Source organism: Trichosurus vulpecula, chromosome 1 (genome assembly GCF_011100635.1).
Source record: "Trichosurus vulpecula isolate mTriVul1 chromosome 1, mTriVul1.pri, whole genome shotgun sequence".
NCBI lineage: Eukaryota > Metazoa > Chordata > Mammalia > Diprotodontia > Phalangeridae > Trichosurus > Trichosurus vulpecula.
In genome coordinates, this window is record NC_050573.1 from 395,912,749 (window position 1) to 395,929,369 (window position 16,621).

General features: G+C 40.9%; 1 protein-coding gene across 1 annotated transcript in view; it reads right to left on the reverse strand.

The window, feature by feature from the left end:
• PDZD2 (PDZ domain containing 2) overlaps nucleotides 1–16,621 on the reverse strand; it is a 307,428-nt gene that overhangs the window by 100,509 nt on the left and 190,298 nt on the right. The window lies entirely within an intron of this gene.

The following is a 16,621-nucleotide window of genomic DNA, read 5'->3' on the forward strand; positions in this document are numbered from 1 at the left end:
TGAGAGAGCAACATACTGAGAGAGGGAAATAGAGAGATAGAATGGGGTAGATTATCTCGCATGAAGGTGGCAAGAGGAAGCAGTTCTGTGGGAGGAGGGGAGAGGGCAGGTGAGGGGGAAATGAGTGAACCTTGCTCTCATCGGATTTGTCCTGAGGAGGGAATACCATACATGCTCAGTTGGGTGTCTTACCCCACAGGAAAGAAGAGGGAGGAAGATAAAAAAAAAATAAAAGGGGGGGGGATGATGGAGGGGAGGGCAGATGGGGGTGGAGGTAATCAAAACAAACACTTTGGAAGGGGGACAGGGTCAAGGAAGAAAATTCAATAAAGCAGGATGGGTTGGGAGAGAGCAAAATGTAGTTAGCCTTTCACAGCATGAGTATTGTGGAAGGGTTATACATAATGATACATGTGTGGCCTAGGTTGAATTGCTCGACTTCTTGGGGAGGGTGGGTGGGAAGGGAAGAGGGGAGAGAATTTGGAACTCAAAGTTTTAAAAACAGATGTTCAAAAACAAAAAAAAAAGTTTTTGCATGCAACTAAAAAATAAGATACACAGGCAATGGGGCGTAGAAATTTATCTTGCCCTACAAGAAAGGAAGGGAAATGGGGATGAGAGGGGAGGGCTGACTGGGGAACAGGGCAACCAGAATATATGCCATCTTGGAGTGGGGGGAGGGTAGAAATGGGGAGAAAATTTGTAATTCAAACTGTTGTGAAAATCAATGCTGAAAACCAAATATGTTAAATAAATAAATTTAAAAAAAAAAGAACTCTGGAGTCTGAATGCAGATGGAAGCATACTATTTGCTCTCGTTTTCTTTTGTTGTTTTGTTTCTTCTTTCTCATGGTTCTTCCCATTAGTTCTAATTCTTCTTTACATTATGACTAATGTGAAAATGTTTAATATGAAGGTATAAGTAGAACCTACATCAGATTGCATGCCATCTTGGGGAGGGGAGAGGAGAGGGGAGAGGAGAAAACTGAAAACTCAAAATCTTATGGAGGTGAATGTTGAAAACTAAAATTAATTATATATATTTTAAAAGTACATGGAAGAGGGAGGAAGAAGGACAGGAGAGCTGGCGAGGAGCAGAAAAGGCTTAGAACAATCGTGTGCAGTAATATAGGGAATGAATAAGAGCATAAAGACTGTTAAATAGGAGTGAGAGTTCAATTAGAGTTATGCATCATAAATTTACAGTGGGCAAAACAAGCTCATTTTGAGATTATAGGAGCATAGATTTAGAGTTGTAAGGAACTGTAGGAGTCCAACATTGTGGTTTTATGGTGAAGAAAACTGAGCTCGAGATGTTAAGTGACTTGCCCAGGATCAAAGAGCTTACAGGTATTTGAGGGATGATTTGAACCTGTGACTTCTTGATTCCAGGTCCAGTACTCTATCATGTTGTCTTTCAACTTCATGACTGTCTGTGAGGGTTATTAACCTGGATTTCAGGTCCTTGGATAAATTTCAGGAAGTACACAAACGTGGATTGGAAAAAAAAATTATCTTTATTTTCACTAACCTTTAGTTTCCTTTGTAATCCTATGCATTCTATTTTATGCATTAAAATGATGTTATTTGACAAGGGCTTCATAGACTTCACTGGACTGCCAAGGTTAAAAATCCCTGCTCTAGACCAATGTATGGCAGTACTGAAGCACAGACACTGGATAGAGGGGGCTGGGAATAGTCCATCAGGAACACTGAAAAGTCAAAGGGGCAAGGGAATCTTGGCATCATATATCTAGAGCTAGGAGCCTTTAATGTACAGATGAAGAAACTGAGGTCACAGAGCTTAAGTAACCACTCAAAGATCCTGTAGGTCATAAGCATGAGAGGCAGAATTAGAGCCCAGAGCCACTGGACTATAGACTCCAGAGATCACTGTATCACCCTGCTCTCCTATTCTGAGACAATGGCAAATAAATCAGCAAAGTGGTAGGTCATGGAATCAAGGTTCATTATGGAGATAAGCTAACTCATAGTGAGGGAGATGAACTGAGAAAATGGGGAGAAGTCAAGGGACTGGAAGTTATTCTATAGCCGAAGAACGGGTTGGTTATGCTTAAGACAGCAAGAAAAGTGGAAGCATGGGAGGGTGAGGTTGGAAAGTAGGATTTATTTTTTATTTTTTTTAAATTAAAAAAAAAAAGAAAGTAGAATCTCTAAGTTCAGGACCTTGGAGACTGTGAAGTTCTGGGAAATGGCAAGGTCTGAGGAATGACCCTTCATGGCTGCAAAGGGAGGGTGTTGGAGCTGAGATAAGAACTAGCACCGTAAGGAGGTTAGAGCAGGAATTCTGAAGTGCTCATGGATAACAACAGGGAATGGGGGTGGAGAAGGTGACTGTTATTTCAGAATTCAAATTATCGAGAAAGTCAAAAGAGTTCTTCAGTGGAAGAGAAGAACAGCGATGAGACAAGGTGGCATACAGATTTAATGTACTTCAAATGAGGAAACACTAGTGAGGGATGGAAGTAGACAAAGATCTAGAGGCAAGAGTGGACCCTTCTCATCTGGTCTTGTGAGTTAGGAAAAATAGTAGAAGAAATTAAACAACCAACATTTATTATATCCAGATTGTGTGCCAGGAACTATGCTAGGTACTAGAGGTATAAAGATTTTTCTTTAAATGTTGTTACCTTCTACGAGCTTACATTTGCTGTCTTGAATAAAAAGGACAGCCACGGATGGGGTGTCTTCAGTGGAAAATTGGATTTCATTTAAGGGAGGGAAATAGAGTGTTGGCTGAAAAATCCGAGGATATAATTTCCTGAGAACTGAGCAATGACAGAGTGAAATGAACTAGAATTGTAGAACCACAAAATCTCCTATTAAAACCTGGAAAGGACCTTAGAGATTATCTAGTCCAATCCCTTGGTCTTACAAATGAGGAAACTGAATTGCAGAGAAAGTTAAGCGATTTGCTTGTGGTCACACTGATAGTAAACCACGGAGCCAAAATTTGAATTCTAATGCTTTGAGGCTAAATCCAGCATTTTTAAAAGAAAAAAATGGGTTGGAGTGGACTTAGGGTTCACTTGCCAAAAAAGTCTTCCACTAAACTTGTTCTTCACTCTCACCGTGACCTCTAGAGACCCTTGGCTGACTCAGACTTCCTAGTCTCTGCCACACCTCGGCTTCACTTGCATCCATACATAGAGGGATCCCATTGACAGCAATAACTTTCAATGAAAACTAAGTGTTTATTATGTGGTAATAAATCAGTGTTCTAGAATTGACAGTTAATGTCAACATCAGCCAAATGACTAACTTTGAACTTATCCAGATTATATGTTTAAAATCAGTATTTTCTCCCTTTTACTTTAGTTCTTAGATATTGACTGTGGTTAATATTGAGAAGTCCCATCGGACTCAAAATAAAGCCCCATTTTATGCTTTCTACTGAAGTACAACCAGTCCTGATTTATACTTTGAACTATCACCAATGTTAAGTGTTGTTAACATTTATCCAAGTATTGAGATTTCTACGTTCAATAAACAGACTATGTCTAGACAGATGGATCGGATGGCGGCTCTTGCTTTTGCATTGGCTCATAGGGCAAGAAAATCTCCATCAGCCTTCTCAGCAAAAGCCCATACCCAGGACAGATTGGATAACATAAACTTCCATATTCTGTTTCTGAAGTGCCATGGGAGGGTGAGGTTGGAAAGTAGGATTTATTTTTTATTTTTTTTAAATTAAAAAAAAAAAGAAAGTAGAATCTCTAAGTTCAGGACCTTGGAGACTTGCTTATAAACTTGCTTATAAACATCCAGCTGCAGGGCAGACTCCGAAATGATTCTCTACACTGAGTTGAGGGAAAACGTTTGCTTGCCAAAACACTGGCAATACTTTAAAACAACCTGTCAGAACAGTCCTTCTTTTCATTCAGAATGACTCATCTTCTGCTCTGATTGAAGAAAAAGGATTCACGACAGACATGTTATGTCTCATATAAATGTGAGAAGAAAGTTGGCTGAAGTTTAGCGGCATGGACTCCTGCTTCCCCAAAAGCAGGCTTTTCTAAAGGCTGGTTATTTTTCCCTTCTGATGATTCGATCTTTGGAGAAGGAAGAAACAACAAATAATGACAGAACAGAAGGAGAAGGAAGCACCCTTGGAGGTTATCTAGGTTAAACCGATTCATTTTACAGATAAGGTGCCTAGGGCCCATCAAGGTCAAAGTAACAGAGCTAGTTGGTGTCAGAGCTGGGACTAGAACCTGGGTCTCATGACTCTTGGTTTGATATTTTCTTCACTATAGGCTGCCTCTCTCATTCCCTTAGGTAATGTTTATCCTCTGTGCAAAGTTCTGGCTATACTCTCAAGTAAACATCAAGACCACACATGAAAACCTGATAGAGATCTTGTACATTTAAAAGCACGTTCCATCCTGGTTTGACTGCGTAGAGAATTCTAAAGATCAAACCCATTCTCATAGCATATTTAATTAATCAATAGCTCAATAATTCTAATATCATATTATAACCAATGTAAAATTTAAAATTATTGGGATGATGGAAGGTTCATTCCATTTTTTTTTTGTTTTTTAGAACAGATACACTGCGTCAATCTATTTTGATTCTGATATAGCCTCTCTTCAAAAGGCATAGAACTAAGGAAGTCAGAGCCCTGCTGCTCACAGTCCTGGTTAGACTACATTTGTAGTACTCTGTCCACTTCTAGGTGCCACATTTTAGGAAAAATATGGATAAGGTAGAGATTATCCAGAGGAGAGTAACAAACAAAAGAAAAGGCCTGGCAATCTCACACTATGGGGATCAGCTGAACTAGGAGAAGAGAAGACCCCAGTGGGGCACAATAGCTGTATATAGTCATAAAGAAGAGAAATTTGACGTCAGCTTGGCCGCAGAAGATAAAGCCAGGAGTAACAGAAAGAAGTTGTGGAATCAAATTTTGGCTTGATATGAGGAAGAACTTCCTAACGATTATATCTACTGGAAGTGGAACTGGGCACCACTGGGAACACACGAATCCCCCTCCCCAAAGATCTTCAAGCAAAACCTCGACATCTGCTTGCTAAGGATGGTCTGGATGGGGTTCTTGTTCAGGTATGGGTTAGAGTAGGTCAGGAAATTATATATCACACTCTCGGGGCTCAAAAGGATTTTAGAAATCATAAAAATCCAACCCCTCATTTAGGCCTAAGAACAAATGACTTGCCCAAAGTCATATATCTAGTAAGCAACAAAGACAAAATTTGAACCAAGGTCTTCAATTCCACTATACCACAATAACTCCTTCTTTCTGTTTCTAGAATTATGTATAATGTTTTTACCATGACCTTAGATCACTGATTCTCCAAACTGGAGTTCCTTCAGATTAAGTTTTTAAAAAGAAATTGCCATTTAGCAAATGCCATGGGTGTACTGGAGCCAGTTTGAATCAACATTCAAGGGCTGATCGTTAAATTTGCAGTGTATTTACACCTTGGAAAGTGGCAAACACTATCAAATTAGGACTTGAATTATTATTTTTGTTGGTTGTCTAGACTCAAGAAACTGAAGGAGAAAAATGCTAGTAATACAGATTAAATTTAAAGTATGTTGTGGGTACATCCTGCCCTCCTCCTTGCCCCCCCTCCCAGGAGCTGGTTGTTAAACATTTACAATCACATCCCAATGAAGGGAACTATGTTCAAAAATATGACAATAGCACAATTTCAAAAAGTCTGAGTATCTCTGAAATCCTGTGATTTTGGGATTCAGAGGAGGCAGTGTGTTATATGCTGAACAAACATGAGAAGTGAGGAGACCTGAGATTCTGCCCTCATAGAGACATGACTCTAAGGAGAATGATCACACAGGGGAGGCCTAACTTCTGGTTTTCCTACCATGTCACGGCATAAAACTTCCCCCACCTTACTTGAAAAATTCAGTACTAAAATGTTACTTCTTTTTCCCCACTGGTACTGGGAGGCTGTACATAAGGAATGAAATTCAGCAATGAAGCACACTTACAAACATTAGCAAGCTGCAGTTTTTGCCCTTCTTGGAATCATAGAATTCTGGAATTTTACAAGTCAAGTCAACAAACATTAATGAAGCCCTTACCATGTGCCAGGCACTGTACTAAGAGCTGGGGATAAAAGAAAGGCAGAAACACTGTCCCTGGTTTCAGGGAGCTCACAGTCAATTGTAAGACAGCATGCTAGCAAGAACATCCAGATAAGGTAGATAAGGATATACTGGAGATGATCAACAGAAGGAAGGCGCCCAAATTAAGGGGGATCAGGAAAGGCTTTTGAAATGTGTGACTCTTAGCTGGAACTTAAAAGAAGTCAGCAAAGTCAGGAGACAGATGGGAAAGGATTCCACTAACGAGTGACAGCCAGTGAAATGCCCAGAGTTGGAAGATGAAATGTCTTGACAGAAAGGAGGCCAGTGTCACTGGCCTGCAGGATAGATGGAGGTGAGTGAGAAGTAATAATTAATGTCTGACAAAATGAACTGAACCTATTCCAACCTCCTCCTCAATACAGAAATTCCTTCTAAAGCATCCCTGTCAAGAACTTGGCTTTTGCTTGAACTCTTTCCCGACAGAGAGCTCACTATCTAACAAGGAAGCTCAATCTATTTAGAGACATTTCTAATTTTTTAACAGTTCCTTTTTATAGTGAACCAAAATCTCGCCTCACTCTAACTTCAATCTGCTGGTGCAAATGCTGTCTTCTAAGGCAACACAGACTAAATCTATACCTTCCTTCCACCTATTGTCCAAAGATATATGTCTTCCTTCCCGTGACTTCACCTCCCCCCTCCCGTTTCTCTTCAAGTTCACCTCAGAATTTGAACTTGGAATGATAACCATGGCTGAGGAACCCAAAGGAACATGATTAAGGGCAGAATTAGAGACGTGGAGAGGGCAGGGAGGTTCCAGGAGCAGGAATGCCCAAGCAGGAAGTCAGCACCTAAGGGTATATCTCGAAGGCCTACCAGGTGGGTCTCCAAGCTGTCTGAATAGCACTTCTGGAGCCCTAACACGCATTCCACTGGTTTGCCAGCAGAGAAAGAGAAGCTGTTAAGAGCAGTATCCTCAGTATCCTACTCAGGGACTAGAGCACAAAAGGACATAAGAGTTAATCCAACCCTTTTATTTTACAGATGAGGAAAAAGAGATCCAGGGAAATGAAAAAAAAAATTAGAAACATCCCTCTTCCGACGTTGATGATCTCAAATTTGAGAAAAAAATATATATCTTCATTTAAAGAATTACTACTGGTCAAGAGTAAAGAAACTAGATGTCAAATGAGCCTGAGAATTGTAGACTCAGAAAAAGACCTGAGAAGATGAAAGGAATGTGGGACAATAGGGTCAAAGGCTGGGCCCATATCAGCCCATCTCTGACAGCTCATGAAGGGAGGGGGAAGTGATAACCTAAGAGAAGGCTATGCTAGAGAACTAGCTCAGAACAGCCAATTTATCATGTGACAGAAAGTTCTGCTCCCCACTTGCTTTGACTTTCCTGATAGTCAGACTCGCCTACATCCTCATTCTTAGTTTTTATTCCTAGGATCATAGGACTTTGGGCCTGGAAGGCAAGTCAGAGATTATCCAATCTCATGTGCTCATTCTACAGATAGTAAAGTGCAGTGACTTCCTCCCAGACAGGCAGGTTGTGAGAACAGAGATTTGAACCAGGGTGCTCTCCTTCCCAATTCCAGTCTTCTTTCCAAGATGCCACACATGGTGTGGCCCTGACCTGGCCTCAGTGCTTCACATCCTCCTTTAACCATCTCCACTGATGTGACAACTCCTTATTCTTCTTACACTTTCCAACAGGCCTGAGCCTCAGGCCTCAGTTCCTCAAACGGTGTTCTGCAGTTGCCACTGTAGGTTTTGATGGTCAGTTCCTTCCCTAACCCCGCACATGTGAATAGTTGTGTAACTGCCAGGTAAGATAGCTGGTCAATCTTTGCCTAACTCATACAATCATAGATCGGGAGCTGGAAGGATCTCAGAGGCCATCTAGTCATAGGATCAGGGGATTTTCCAGTCATAATTTAGAGCTAGAAGATGCTTCAAAAGGTATCTGGTCCAACCTGTCATTTTACAGATTAAAAAAATGAGGCCAAGAGAGGCTAACTGACTTGTTCAAGGTTCTAAGAGGCAATAAGCATCAGAGCTGAGATTTGAACCCAGATCTTCTGACCACAAAGCCAATGGTCTTTTTATTGTTCTACTTCTCTGCTTTCCTGAGTGAGGCTGACTGAACCTGATGTCTATCCTCTTTGAAGACAGACAGGTGGCACAGTGGATAGAGTACTGGGTCTGGAGTCAGGAAGATCTAAGTTCAAATCTGGCCTCAGACACTTAGCTGTGTGACCCTGGGCAAATCACTTAACTCTGTTTGCCTCAGTTTCCTCATCTGTAATATATCTGTGATAGCATCTATCTCTCATTGCTGTTGTGAAAATCCAATGAGATATTTTTAAAGCACTTAGCATAGCGCCTAGCCCATAGTAGGCAGTATATAAATGTTTATTCCCCTCCCCTCTTTTGACAAACCACACATATGATCTATGACAATCAGAAGGTTCTGAATAAATGTCCTATGAAACATGAAACAAGCTCTAGGTTAAAGAGAAATATTTATATCATTCTCAAAGGCTATTCCGGTAGAGTATAGTTTTCTGTAGATCCTATCAAGCTGGAAAGGCTTCACATAGAGACATGGTAATGACCTGGACATTTGTTGCCCAAAGACCAGCCCAAAGGATGGAGCAAAACCCAGAGTGGCTCATCACTGGGGGGAGCCACAGGCTGAATAATTTTTCTAATATGGTACCTCTCAGAGACCATCTTTTAAGTCCATAAGTTCCATAACCTTTGTGGATGGAGGGAGCTCTCCCAAAAAAATCCCAGGTCCCTGAAGCACAGAGTCACCTGGTTGCATCTACTTCTCAGAAAGCCAGCTGACACATTTCAATTCTCTTGCAGGCCACCTTTTAAATTGCCCTTGACCCAAAGCAAAGGTGCTGCTGTGCTAGTGCTCATCCCCAGCTCCGGATTCAATGTTTCATCTCAAGTGGGCCTCCATCCAAAATGTGAGGCTGCAGCTGCACAGACCCAGCTCTTTATTCCTATACATTAACAAAGGATGGAGAACTGGGAAAGAGATTAAAATCCGGGACAACATTCATGAGGTCCCTCATGACCTACTTAAGGAAGAAGCACGAAGAAAGGTTGTTTCTAGTGGGAAGACCACATTGATATGCACATACATGTGCATAAGTACATAAATATAGTCCTAGATGTTTGTAGGTAGAGATGCCTCTCAAATGTCCATGGTAATGGGGAGGGCAGGGCTGGCATGGAAAACTGGAGGACAGCCAGCAAGTTCAACTTCCTTTCCTGATAAAACCTGCTATCAACTCGAAACCCTCCAGGACATTCGAGAGCTGTGCCATTTAAGAGAAGGCAAAGAGGAAATGGCCCCAGAGCTGACACAGGGTAGAAAGAGAAGCGACGTGTTGTAAGTACGATCCACAAGCTGGATGTTATTGTTAACATCAGGTGAAATGACAGAAGTCAAAGAGTCCTTTGACAAAACTGAAAGCACTGATAAAAACGAGAAAATTCTCATTGTCAGCCACAGTCCCTGAAACATCTCTAAGAGCAAGCAAGCTTCTACAAGTGAACGCGCCATGTATAGACACCACCACCACACATTCTCAAAGTCGTTGCCAGTAACTACATAGGCACAAGAGTCGACTGCCTTACAGCCTGTTCACCAAGGGTGCATGAGGCCAGAATTTATAACTGGGAAGGTCTTGGAGATATGGCTCATGAATTATCATCTTCCTCATATTCTGCTACCATTACCTAGAGTCCTAGTGTCCTGGCTTCCAGACACAGGACTACAAAAGAGGCTGGTCTGGCTCACTGACCAGGGGTGAGCTTTTTGGTCTATCTCCCATAGCTGATATTTTGTATGCTTAGATATACAAAGTGTGTGTATGTATATATGCATGTATGTATTATGTGTATGTATATATATATGCACACGTGTATACACGCATATATACATACACATATACACATACATATACACATATATACACACATATATGTAAATACACATATACAAACTTACATATGCATATGTAGAAGCTTCACAAAGAGTTTTTGCTTAAGGTGAGTAATCAATCAATCAACCATCATTTATTATGCACCTCCTCTGTGCCAGGCACTATGCTAGTTACAGGGGATAAAATACAATACATGAAATAATAGAAACGCAAGGATCTTACACTCCTTTAACTTAGAAAAGAATTCTGAACTCATCTGTATTACTGCCTGGATAATGAAGACTTACAAATCTATATACACATCCATATATGTATGTATACATATTGTGTATGAATACTTAATACATGTGTTTTCTCAAGCTGGGGATGGGGCTCTTAAGTTTCTTGTATGGTTAAAAAAATTTTGCCTTTACAATATGTATATAGACATCTTACATAAATAGACATACTACTCATTTGAAAATTGTATGTGCTCACCATAGTTCCAATAAAAAAGAACCTAATTTTAATAAAAAGTAGGGGGGATGTGTTTTTGTATACCAGCATTGTCTTAAGAAGAGTGCTAGTTTACAAAATAAAAGCAATTGATGGATAAAGAAAGATATGAGTGATGGTTATGAGCCTTTTGTTGAATTTTTGTAAAACGTGATTCATTAATGAAAAGGAAAAGGAAGAACACTGGCATGTTTTTTCTCTCATTATTCAAACAGAACGGAAGTTTTCCCCAAAGGAAATTCTTAGGGTAAACTGCCAATTTCTGTTTTTCTGGAAAATCCATTTTTACAGCTTGACCTTGGTCTCAACCCATTCTGTAAAAACGGGATCTCGCTCACTCTTGCATTGTGAGTGACACTTCTTTCTGCTGGAGGTTTTCAAGAGGGCTGCTATCCTCAGGACTGTACAGTTTTCAGGAGGTACAGTGGATGGTTGGAAGAAGCTGTAGACGGAGTTGTATTCTTACAACTCACTGCCAAGCATGGACAAAGGAAGGAATGATAAGAGCTCACTTGGAAAGAGAAGCCTGTGCTCTTGGTGGTTCTATAGCATGAGCCAAAACTACAGATTCCATTTACAGGAACCACAGACCAAGATTATCCCAACAGTGCCTGGGAGCAACATCCATCTGTGCCCATCTTACCAATAGCCCCCAATGCTGCTCCACCATGAATTTTGACTGGTCACTCAGAACTAAAAGAAAAAAAAATCTAATGATAATTATCTCCTTCCTATACAGGGGAATTCTTTTTGTTGTTGTTGTTGTTGTAGTGGTGGTGGTGGTTGTTAGAACGGCTTCTTTATTTTTTTCTAATTACATGTAAAAACAGCTTTTAAAATTTGCTTTTTAAATTTTGAGTTCCAAAGCCTCTCTCCTCCCTCATTGAGAAGGCAAGCAATTTGATATAGATTATATATGTGCAGTCATGCAAAACATATGTGGAAATTCTTAAAATTGCTCTATGCTTTTTTAAAAAAAAAAAACTGTTACCTCCAATTGAAAGAAGCTAAGTAAACTATAACTTCATGTTGCTCATGTCTGACAATGTATGCTTTTTTCTGTATCCATAGGCTACCACCTTTCTGTATGCTTCACTGCCAGTTTACTGACGTAATAAAGCAGCATGCTGTAGTAGAGCACACTGGCTCTGGAGTCAGAAGGTTTTTGTTGCTGTTCATTTGTTTTTCAACTATCTCTGACTCTTCATGACCCCATCTGGGGTTTTCTTGATAAAGATACCACTTCAGAGGTTTGCCATTTCCTTCACCAGCTCACTTTACGGATGAGGAAAATGGGGTAAAAAGAATTAAAGTGACTTTCTCAGGGTCACACAACCAATAAGTGTCTGAGGCCAGATTTGAACTCAAGAAGATTAATCTTCTCTCTCCAGGCCAGGCACTCTGTCCTCTTGTAGAGGGGGAGAAGAAACCCAGGGATGCAGGGATCCCAAACCAAAGTTCTCAGCGTGAGGCTGCCTGGAATGAATTCTCGGACACAAGCATTCTTTAAGTCAAGGAGGCAAAGATTTATTATGCTTTTTCAGCAGGCAAGAGTTCTTAGGGAACCTGCAACCCTACAGAGGTGCAGGGGGAATCTTTATAGAAGCTAATAGGGGATTGGGGGGGGCACACATGTCAGTTAGGTGTTTGGGGGTGGGATTAGGGAGTGGTTTAGGGTGTGTTCAAGGAGTGGTTAGTTCTTAAAGGAACACGCACATTTAGTATCTACTGCCCAGGCGTATTACCCAGGGTTCTCTAGGAAATAGCCCACAGTGGGGTTACTAGGGGGTGTGGTCTTTACTGTGAAACATCACTAAGTTCACTGGGTCGGAGCTAAAGGGAATAGTTTCTCATGTAACGTCTTGTTAGACAAAATACTATCTCTAAGATACATGTTAGAAAGATCAGTGAATAGTAAATATGGTTATGACTCAGTGTTCAGTCAGTTATCAGCATCCAGAAATCAATCTATAGTTGTGCATAGCTGCTTACGAAGGAAGAAGCAGAGATAAGTTGGGGCAGGCTGCCCTTTGGCTAGAGAGAGACAGCCTGGGACAGAATATGTTTTGAGAACTAGATGTGTTTATGAGAACTGGATGTGTTTAGGCACCCAAGCAGAGGCTGTTAGACTTTAGGGTCCAAGCACAAGCACCTCATCACTCTGCACTATCTGGTTGGTTGTTGTCCTTCCTTCTGGAAGAGGACCAAAATGACATCACTATGCTTGAGTCAAGATTCATTGTGTCCGACTGTGGCTGATCAGGACAACAGAAGCTCGGAATGCTCTGCCACAGGTCAGGCACAAATAGTCCATGTGAACATTTGGGGTGGATGCTCCAAACTTACACATCCTGCCTTTCTTTTGAGCTGTTTCAATTCTGCTTTGCTCATAGAGCACAGCACCTTCTCTGATGTGGGCACACCATGCTGGCTAGTCCTGTGCCAATGTCTCCCATGTCACACAATTAATTCCAAAGTTCTTAAGAGAGACCTTGAGGGTATCCTTGTATGGCTTCTTCTGACCACCATGTGAGTGCTTGCCCTGTGTAAGTTCTCCATAAAATAGTCTTTTTGGCAAGTGTACGTTTTGCATTCGAATAACATGGCTAGCCTATTGGAGTTGCACAGTTTAGTTCAAGTAAGGACCTCAGTGTCTAAGGTACCAAACACTGAGGTCCTTACTGCACTATCTAGCTGCCCCTTGGAGTCAGGAGGCCTGGGTTCAAACCCCACCTCTGAGGTTCACTAAGCATGTGACCTTGGGCAATTCTGTTAATCCTGCTGGGCCTCTGTGTCCTCATCTATAAAATGAAAGGTTTGACCTACGTGGGCTCTAAGTTCCCTTACAGATCCTAATCTACGATCCTACAATGAGTCAGGAGTGTGACTTCCAAAAAGGAAATTGTAAAAAGTGATGTGGCAAGGTGGGGCTACTTGCATATTATGAACCCTCTGGGCCATTTGCCTTGACAAGAAGAGAGTGTGGCCCTGAATCAGCGCTGGGGTGCATGACATTCCACTAGACCGGTGACTAGAGCAACCCATGGCGGACTCTGTTTTGTTCCAGGGGTGTTGTTTTCCCTTTTGCATTAAAGACACCATGTAGAACAACAGAAGAACGTTCCAAGTGCAGTCCTGAGGGCTTGAACTCAAAGCCTATCCATTTACCACTTGTGACTTTGGAAAAATCTTTTTCTTTTTCCTTTTTTTAAAAAAAAATTTTATATTTTTGGAGGGAGAAGACAGGGCATTTGGGGTTAAGTGACTTGCCCAAGGTCACACAGCTATTAAGTGTGTCAAGTGTCTGAGGCCAGATTTGAACTCAGGTCCTCCTGACCCCAGGGCCTGTGCTCTACTCACTGCACCACCTAGCTTCCCCTGGGCAAATCTCTTACTTGACTATATCTAGGCCTCCTTTTTCTTCTCTACAAAATGAGGGGGACATCAAGTAAAGACTAAATGTCCTCTAAGGTCCTTTCTAGCTCTAAATCTATGGTCCTATGTTCCCTGTACACTCTCAGGAAAGTCAGTCACTAACTTCAGCTGGAGAGAAAGGAAGGAGAATCTCTTTCTAAAATAGCTTGAACCAAATGCTCTTTTTCCCCCCCTTAGGGCTCTTCATTAGTTCAAATCAAAACCTACTTCAGTCAGCTGTTAAAAAAAAAAAAAAAGCTTTAACCTTCCAGAGGATTAAATGAGACAAAAAGACCTCAACTTATTTATTCCACACTGGATTCCTTTCCCTTTGCCCAGTTTTTTCTCATTATTTTCTCCCCCTCTCCCCACTTCAATGGATTGTTAAATGAGGCATCAAAGTCAGTCACTTAATATTCCAAATGAGGTGAAGGCTGAAACAACATCTCTTTGCTTGTCATTGACCCATTTCTTTTGCCTGTTGGCAGAAAGTAACTCTAAAATACAACATTTAGTCCATCTTCTCATTAATTTATTCATTCTCCAAACACCTACTGGGTGTCCAAAGTGCACAAGGCAAAGCACTATCTAAAAAACTAAAATTCCTCAAAGACCAGAAAGAAAGAACACTGTCATTTGGGTGGTTCCTACTGAATTCAGTACAGCCATTGGTCACTACATACATGGTCCCATATACTACAAAGCTGCAAAATTTGTCTTGTCTCCATGTTCTCAGAAGGTCTCTCCACCATTCACCATTCCTTTCCCCCATATGTTCCTTCCTTAGGGGGATTCTAGTCTCTGGTAGGAAAATAACTTCATAGGCCTCTTCAAACTACAAAGTTAAGGTCTTACCTGGCAAAGGCACTTCCTTTCCAGGAATTTTTGCATGGAGAAAAAAAAAGAGACACCTGAAGACGGTGCGAAATTCCAAATAAATATAAGAAGTTAGTTAGTTATTGGAGGAAAGGGGATGCAATTAGGATTAAGTGGCTTGCCCAGGGTCACACAGCTAGTAAGTATCTATGGCTGGATTTAAACTCAGGTCCTCCTGACTCCAAGACCAATGCTCTATCCATAAACACAAGAATTCAAAGGAAAATACCTGCATATGAACACACACATAATATGTATGTGTGCATATTGCATTTTTTAACCAAAAATAAAAAATCCTATCTCAAATGGTGGAATTTCAGGGAAGTATTTAGGGGATGGGAAAACTCTGCAGAGGACCTCTACTCACATCAGGTAGGTAGCACTCTGGTGTTCCCTATATGTAATGCCAAACTTGGTCATGACAGCTGGAATAAGAGTCCATATAATTTGTAGGCAGCTAAGTGAAACAGTGGATACAGCACTGGACCTGACTTCAAATCCAACCTCAGTCACATACCAGCTATGTGAGCCTGAGTAACTAAAAATTTCTGTCTGCCTCAGTTTCCCCATCTGTAAAATGAAGACGATAATAGCATCTACCTATCAGCATTGTGGAGAGGATAAACTGAGGGAGTATTAATTGTACATAGCTTCCATGTTTAACTTTGCTGGAATTCAGCTGCATGAACTATACGATATCATTTAAATGTTTCTGGTTTTGAACTCTCTTAAAAACAAAACCAGATGTTTATGTCCCTGGAGCTTGGCTGTACTCTGCCAGATAATACTGTTCTGCTTTGATGTTTCTTCTGCCATCTTCTGAACTGCCACCAGAAATCCATGGCCTTATGGTGACGATTCCTCTGGTGACAGCCACTGATGAATGATGATGTGGCTGCATCAGAACTCCACTCTTTTATCTGGGTCCCATGAAACTCACATCAGAACCACAATAATTCTGATCTTCCTTTGAGTATCACTGGAGAAGCAGTAAGTAGGGACTTCTTTCTTTTTTCTAAAGTATGATAGAAAGATACAAATCCTTCCTCTGGCAAACACAGCACGCAGTATATAACTTTTCTGCATTATCTGATCATCTGTCGGAACAAATTCATTTGCTGGCCAGGAAATGCAAAGGCCATCCTATCTATGTTGGAGCTCAGTGCTTGATTTCTCAACTTCAAAACAAACTTAAGAGTAGTATATACAGGTGTGCCCCATGTAATCTAGCCCCAGTCAAGGTCATTTTGTAACGGCATCATTAATAGATCACTGAAAGGCAGCAAGGCATAGAGAATAGGAGAGTGGTCTTGGGTCCTGAAGACCTGGATTCAGATGCTGCTTCTGACACATCCTGTCTCCGTGACCTTTTAGCAAGTCATTTAACCTCTTCATTGCCTCAGGTAATTCTCTAAAACTATAAGCTGCTGAAGAGTGGCCAATCGAAATTGGTAGCAGGTGTTTTTCCCCAACCTGCTCCCTATACTAATGAATTTTCTACACCAATGGCATCATAGATTCAAATCAATAATATATATATATATACACACGCACATATATATACCTATATATACACACATATATGTATACTTACATACGTATACATACATACACACATATACACACATATATACACATATGCATATATACATATACACATATACACATACATACACACACATATATAAAACCAAACCTCAGCAACACTAGTAACAACAAAAACCCAGCTAGAAGAGCAAACGTTCTTTGGCCAGTCATCCCAACCAAGACCT